General features: G+C 35.0%; 1 pseudogene; it reads right to left on the bottom strand.

Annotated features, from left to right (window-relative positions):
* Positions 1-1,478: 1,478 nt before the first annotated feature.
* Positions 1,479-1,980, bottom strand: LOC111537302 (annotated as a pseudogene).
* Between the last annotated feature and the right edge of the window lie 4,859 nt (positions 1,981-6,839).

Consider the following 6,839-nt stretch of genomic DNA (forward strand, 5'->3'; position numbering starts at 1 on the left):
CAATAATTGATTTGAATATACTTCTCAATTCCTTCTACATTGACTAGTTTTTTCATCTTTATTGATATAGTGTTAATGATCTTCATCTTCTTTGGAAAATGGTGCATTTAATGGCAATTGTAAGAATATATAAGCATAGAGTTATAGACAGTGTTAAACTATTTGAAATATAGGCCTGCATAATGGTATGTTCCTTTCTATACTCCTACATTTGGGTGTTTGCATGCTCTTTATTAGTTCTTTTTCTTGTGTTTCTAGTATAATTTGATGTTAGTTTATATAAATTACTGAGCTGAATGCTTAATTTATTTTTATTTCTTATTTAATAGTAACATTAATTATAGTCCATGTCTTATATGATCTGACATAAACCATTCTGTTTGTTATTGTTTTTGTATTCATTTTATAAAATCAGCTTGAATTTCTTTTTTTTTAGCCAGTGATTGCTTTAGGAAGTCTTTCCTATTTTGACATAGTTCATTTTTTTGGCTGAATATTTTGTCTTTATTTCAAATTTATTGCATTATGCATATAATCATTTTATGTTCTTGTATGTACTAATTTTACTACATGTTCTAGGGAAATTTGGAAGACTGGTTTTTCCCCCACATTTGTAGGATAAAGAGATTGCTATGTATCTATTAAATTACATAACTATATTAATGATATAACTCAGAGTTTCTATGTTCTTTATTTTGTATCTGTACTACAAGAGTATTAAAGTGTTCTAGCATGACAACTGCTTTGTCAGGTTCTCCTTACGTGTATTTTAACTGCTTTATTGAGATATAATTCACATATCATACAATTGACCCATTCAAAGTGTATTCACAGAGTTGTGTGACCACCAACACAATAATTTATAGAACATTTTCATCATTCCAAGAAGAAAGCTCCATATCCATTCACTCCCTATTCACTTCTTCTTTTTGGAGACCTATAGGCATACCTACAACCATAAGCATATTTTCTGTCTCTATAAATTATTCTTTTCTAGACATTTAATATAAAAGGAAACATGCATTATGGGATCTTTTGTGACTGAGTTCTTTCACTTAACATAATATTTTCAAGGTTTAATTTAATATGGAAAATGTATCAGTGTATCACTCCTTTTTATTGCCAAACAATATTCCATTGTATGAATATACTCATTTTTATATTTAATATTTTATGCATTTTTAAATTGCATTTTATTATATAACAATGTAACAATCCAGTAAAACCAGAAATAAAGATATATTCTCCTGAGCTTTTGTATATGTTGATTTTTATTAGTAATCTTCTTTTTCAATACAATGTACAACTTCATTTACAGTCTGATTATACAAGTGCTGAGTGGCAAAAAGATCTGGAATAAATATGTTTAAAAAGGCAAAGCTGTAAAACTAAGCACATGCAACAGGGTCTATGATGATGAGACCAAGTATCCAGGAAATAGCATAAGATACAATAGTTTTGAGGTTTTAGCTGATGTTTCAATCATCTTTGTCTTTTGCCCCATGTTTAAGGCTGCATGTGAACTCAATGTAATTAAAATTTCCTTTTTTTTTTTTTTGTCAGTAGGGCCTTCTCTGTACAGCTCATTCACTTCCCATTGTTGCCAGCAGTTCTCTCAAATAGTCTTCCTGAATAGTTCCTGTTGCTTCTTTATCAAAGCAGGCTAAAGCATTTCTCATGACATCTTCAGGATCTGTGCTATTTAATTTCTCACCAAACAGTAGGGCACTGGTGAAATTTATAAGCCCAGAACCTCACTCATTACAGAATCTTGCTATACATCAGTTGGATTCTGATGAAGAGAGAAGCAAGCATGTCATGTACATCTTCCTTGTTGAAAGAATCTCTATTCTGATCAATAATGTCAAAGGTCTCTTTGAACTCTTGAATCTGTGACTTGTCCAATGTGGCAAACACACTGAATATTATGTTTGGTGAGTGCTTCTTGGTGGCCTTGGTCTTTGTCCTTTTGTTCAACATGGTGGCTCTTTAATTCCACTGCTGGACACTAGAACCAGAGCTGTCCTACAAGATGACTATTGTCTTGATGAGCGCTGGGCAGTAGCTTGACTGGTTGTACCTTGGCATTTCCTACCTCCAGAGACAAACCAGAAGTCTTGGTAAGACCAGTTTTTATTTGTTCACTTATCAGTTGATGAACATTTGAGTGTTTTCTCTTTTAGCTATTAAGAATAATGCTGTTATGAACATTGGTATGCAAGTTCTTGTGTGAATATTAGTTTTCATTTATCTTGAGCATATACCTAGAAGTGGAATTGCTGAGTCACATGGTAACTGTTTAACTTTTTGAGGAACTGCCAAACTGTATTCCATAGTGGTTCCACCGTTTTACATCACATCAGCATAAGTATAAGGGCTCCAACTTCTCCACATCCATGCAAACACTTGTTACTATTTTTTTTATTATAGTCATCCTAATGGGTGTGAAGTAGACTTTCATTGTGGTTATGATTTGTATTTTCCTAACTGCTAATGATGGTGAGCATCTTCCCATGTGCTTATTGGCTATTGGCATATTTTCTTTGACAAAATATTCATTCATATATTTTGCCCAATTTTTGTTGAGGTTATTTGTCTTTTTATTGTTGAGTTGCAAGCATTCTGTGTATATTCTTGACACAAATCCTTCATCAGATATATTATTTGCAAATACTCTCATTTCATGGTTTGGTTGTCCTTTTTACTTTCTTGATGATGGCCTTTAAAGCACAAGAGCTTTTAATTTTGATGAAGTCCAATTTATTTATGCCTTTTTAAAATAATTGTGCTTTTGGTATTGCATCTAAGAAGCCTAGGCATAACCGAAGGTCAAAGTCTGTTCCTATTTCCTTCAAAAAGTTTTATATTTTTAGCTCTTACGTTTAGCTCTGTGATCCATTTGGAATTAATTTTTATGGTGTAAGGATGAAATTCAACTTAATTCTTGTGCATGAGGACATTAGGTTGTCCTAATACAATGTGTTGAAAAGACCATTCTTTCTCCATTGAATTGTCTTGGCACTCTTGTCAAAAATCAATTGACCTCAAATGTATGGAAATTTCTTTTCTCAACATTCAATTGCATTTTATTGATCTATATATCAATTCGTGTGTTAATACTACACGGTCTTAATTGCTGTATTTTTGTAGTAAGTTTTGAAACTGTGAAATATGAATCTTCCTACTTTCTTCATTTTTTAAGGATGTTTTATGTAATTGGGGTCCCTTGCAACGAGCCTGGATTAGCATTGGCTTGTCCATTGCTACAAAAAAGGCTGCTGGGATTTTGATAAGGATTGTGCTGAATTTGTAGATCTGTTTGAGGGTAATTGTCATCTCTACAATATTAATACTTCCAATCCAGAAATATTAAATACTTTTTCATGTTTTAGTTCTTTTTTATCTTCTTAAAACAATGTTTTGTAGCTTTCAGAATATGTTTTGCGCTTTTGTTAAATTTATTCCGTAGTATTTTATGCTTTCTGTTTCCTTGTATATGCCTTAACATCCAGCATTTTTCATGCTATCCTTCATTCTCTGGATCTTAGAATGTTTTACCTATTAAGAAATACTGAGCTCTAGCGAAATAGTTGAAGGCATATTCCTTACTCTTCCTGTATTTGCTAGGCTTTTCATATTTGCTGATGTACCTATTGGAATCCTTGTACTTCTGAAGTTTCCCTGATGCTAATGAAGTCACTGCATTTTCATCAAAATGAGGCTGTTCTTGGTTCCAACTAGCTGAGGATATCAGGGTTCCATGAGATGTTACTTTCTTGAAAGAAAAACCCTTGAGTATTAGAAGCCTCATATTTAATTACCCATCAACAGTTTTGGAGGAATTGGTTAAATTAAAAGTAGAACACGACAAAGGGTGCCATTTCATTCTTGGCTCTGTTAGGACATTTAGAAAATTATTATTTTTATTCTACATTTCCCATTGATCCTTTCTGCATTATGTACCATTTATATTCTATACAACCTTTTTTATAGCTTTTTTTCCCCCCAGAATTAGTATTGAAGCTAGAGAATTTTCAGTGTCTAGTCTCTCTGCTATTTCTGCAAGTTCAGAGTTTAGAGTGCCATCACTGATTGTCTCCATGGATTTGGTCATGTGCATTTCTATCTGTAAAGAAGGTAGTGGGTTTTTCTTTTCTTTTATACACTGTCTTTTTCAATTTTATGCTGCTATAGCAAAAATGCTTGAGACTGGGTAGCTTGTAAAGTACAGAAATTTATTTCCTCAAAGTTCTGGAAGCTGGGAAATCTAAGACCCAGGCACTGGCAGGTTTGGTTGTCTGGTGAAGGCTCTTCACATGACAGAAGGCAGAAGGGCAAGCTACCTAATGCTGCATGAATCCCCATGTATAAGGACTTTAATCCCATTCATGAGAAATGAGCTCTCAGGGCCTAATCACCTCTTAAAGGCCCTATCTCTTATCACATTGGCAACACCGGAGTTTTGAAGGGGATGCTCATTCAAACCATAGCATATACATAGTACAAAAAGAAAAAAAAAAAAACCCTGTAGAATCCTTGTGTGAGTAAGCAGCAAGTCTGCTTATTCACTGTTGTGTATATCTTTGTGTCTAAAGACAACGCCCGACAGAACTGGTGCTCAACATTGTCCAAGGTGTTTCTGTTTTGTGTTCTCTCTGACTTGAACTGAAGCAATAGGTACGGATGAAAGTAAGGTGTTTCAGGTTGGGTCCATCTTGAAACACCTTCCTTCTGAAAATTGTTGATTTTCTCCTATCTTACTGTTTTATACTATTAAAAAATCTTAGCTGGGCACTGTGGCTCACGCCTGTAATCCCAGCACTTTGGGAGGCTGAGTCAGGCAGATCACGAGGTCAGGAGATCGAGACCATCCTGGTGAACATGGTGAAACCCCATCTCGACTAAAAATACAAAAATTAGCTGGGCGTGGTGGCTCGCTCCTGTAATCCCAGCTACTTTGGAGGCTGAGGTAGGAGAATCACTTGAACCAAGCAGGTGGAGTTTGCAGTGAGCCCAGGTCACACTGCTGCACTCCAGCCTGTGCAACAGAGCGAGACTCTGTCTTAAAAAACAAACAAAAACAAGCAAACAAATAAACAACAGCAAAAAAAAACCTCACATGTGCACAGCACCAGAGGGGTTTTTCCATTTAATCATTTCATTCTTTCTGTGTGAGGGCCAATATTTTTATACACGTTATTTTAGTTTTGGTATAACAATATAAAACAATATTGATTTCTTTTTAAAAATAAAAAAATGCATAAAATCCCATGATGCTATCATAACTTCCATTTTTGAGTATTCTCTTTCAGTTTTCCATATGTTTCTATATTCCCCCAGTGGCAATCATCCTGAATATATTACTTCATATGCTCTTCCACTTAACATAACGTTGTAACATTTATTCTTGCTTGTGCTTGGCATGTATAATTTAGTGTCTTAAGAATCGTCAGTATTATATCAAAATCGACATGATTTTGAGCATCATAGGAAGTGTAAATTATGTTTTCCTAATAAATAAAATGTTCAGAGTAAATACTTGGAAAATATCACAAATCTAGTATGCAAGTTGACTACTCCTCCAACTCATGTTCCTGACTTCAAGTCCTGAACTTGCTATGCTATACCACATAGTATCTTCTCTAAGGCTTTGGGACACCTGTCTGCCAAATGCTACTGTATTAGTTTAGCCCCTTTCATTTTGTGAGAGTTGTGCTTCTTTATTTGCAGAAAGCGAGAACATGGAAGGTTCTCTGTTCTAGTGCTTAGTCATCCAGTAATGCTCATGATGTCCTTTCAGGTGTGTTTGTTTTGCTTTCTACTTCACATGTTTAGTTTCAAGGCAAGTTTGGTTGATTAACCATCACTCAATGAGGACCAGTTTTTCTTTGGTGGTCCCTAAATTGGGAAACTCTCCCTAGTCCAACCAATTGTGAAAAAGGCACCAATATGATTTAGCTTGAAGCATATCATTTGGCTCACCACTGGGTATTTTCTGAGTATGCATTTCTCAGCAAGATTTTTTTGAGGCTTCTTGTCCCTGCATTTCACCCCCAGCTTCCAGGTCACACAGTTCCCTTCTTTGTGATTACAGAACTCCAATGATGCTCTTTACTAGCACTACAACTTTCTTGTGCGTAATGGCAACATGCTCTTCCCTTCCACAATAGGATGGCAACTTAAAGTCACGTCTACTTACTGCATGCAGAGGTAATTTCCTGACCCTCCTTAAAAAACTGTTGTCCAATCTCATAGCTCATGTTATCTCCTGATTCTGTCATAATTCCATCTTAATATTGTGTCTTTCAGGATAAGATGGCAAACTGTCACTGGAGCAAAAATTAAGCTAACCAAAACAATTGCAATTAAAATTCCTTTATAGAAAAGGAGGCGATTAAAAATGACACAAGAAGGTCAGGGTGTACCTCATATTTAGATGTTCTGATAGTGTGTGAGAAAAGAAAATTTAATACACAATCCTCATTTCTGTAAGGATAACAAGAATAGTTCCTGGCACAAAATAAATATTCAATAAATATGCTGAACAAATTAACGAATGAACAGCTCGTAGGTATGGCTTTCCTCCTTGTTCATTGATTGATTGATGCCTTTAGCCATCACTTCCAGTGATAGGGTTCTTTTCCCACTGGATGATCCCAACCTTCTTTCCTGAGAAAGATGAGCCCTAGGTAGTCTTCTATTTATTTTGCTGCTGTTGTAGTTTTACATGGAGTCCCCTGGGTTCTAACAGCACTATTCCAGCTCCATGGTGCCTCAAAACTCTACTTTCCCTTAAGAATTAAAGCCAATTCCATTATAGTAAAACCATTATCTTGTCA

The sequence above is a fragment of the Piliocolobus tephrosceles genome, chromosome 16 (assembly GCF_002776525.5).
Source record: "Piliocolobus tephrosceles isolate RC106 chromosome 16, ASM277652v3, whole genome shotgun sequence".
Taxonomy (NCBI): domain Eukaryota; kingdom Metazoa; phylum Chordata; class Mammalia; order Primates; family Cercopithecidae; genus Piliocolobus; species Piliocolobus tephrosceles.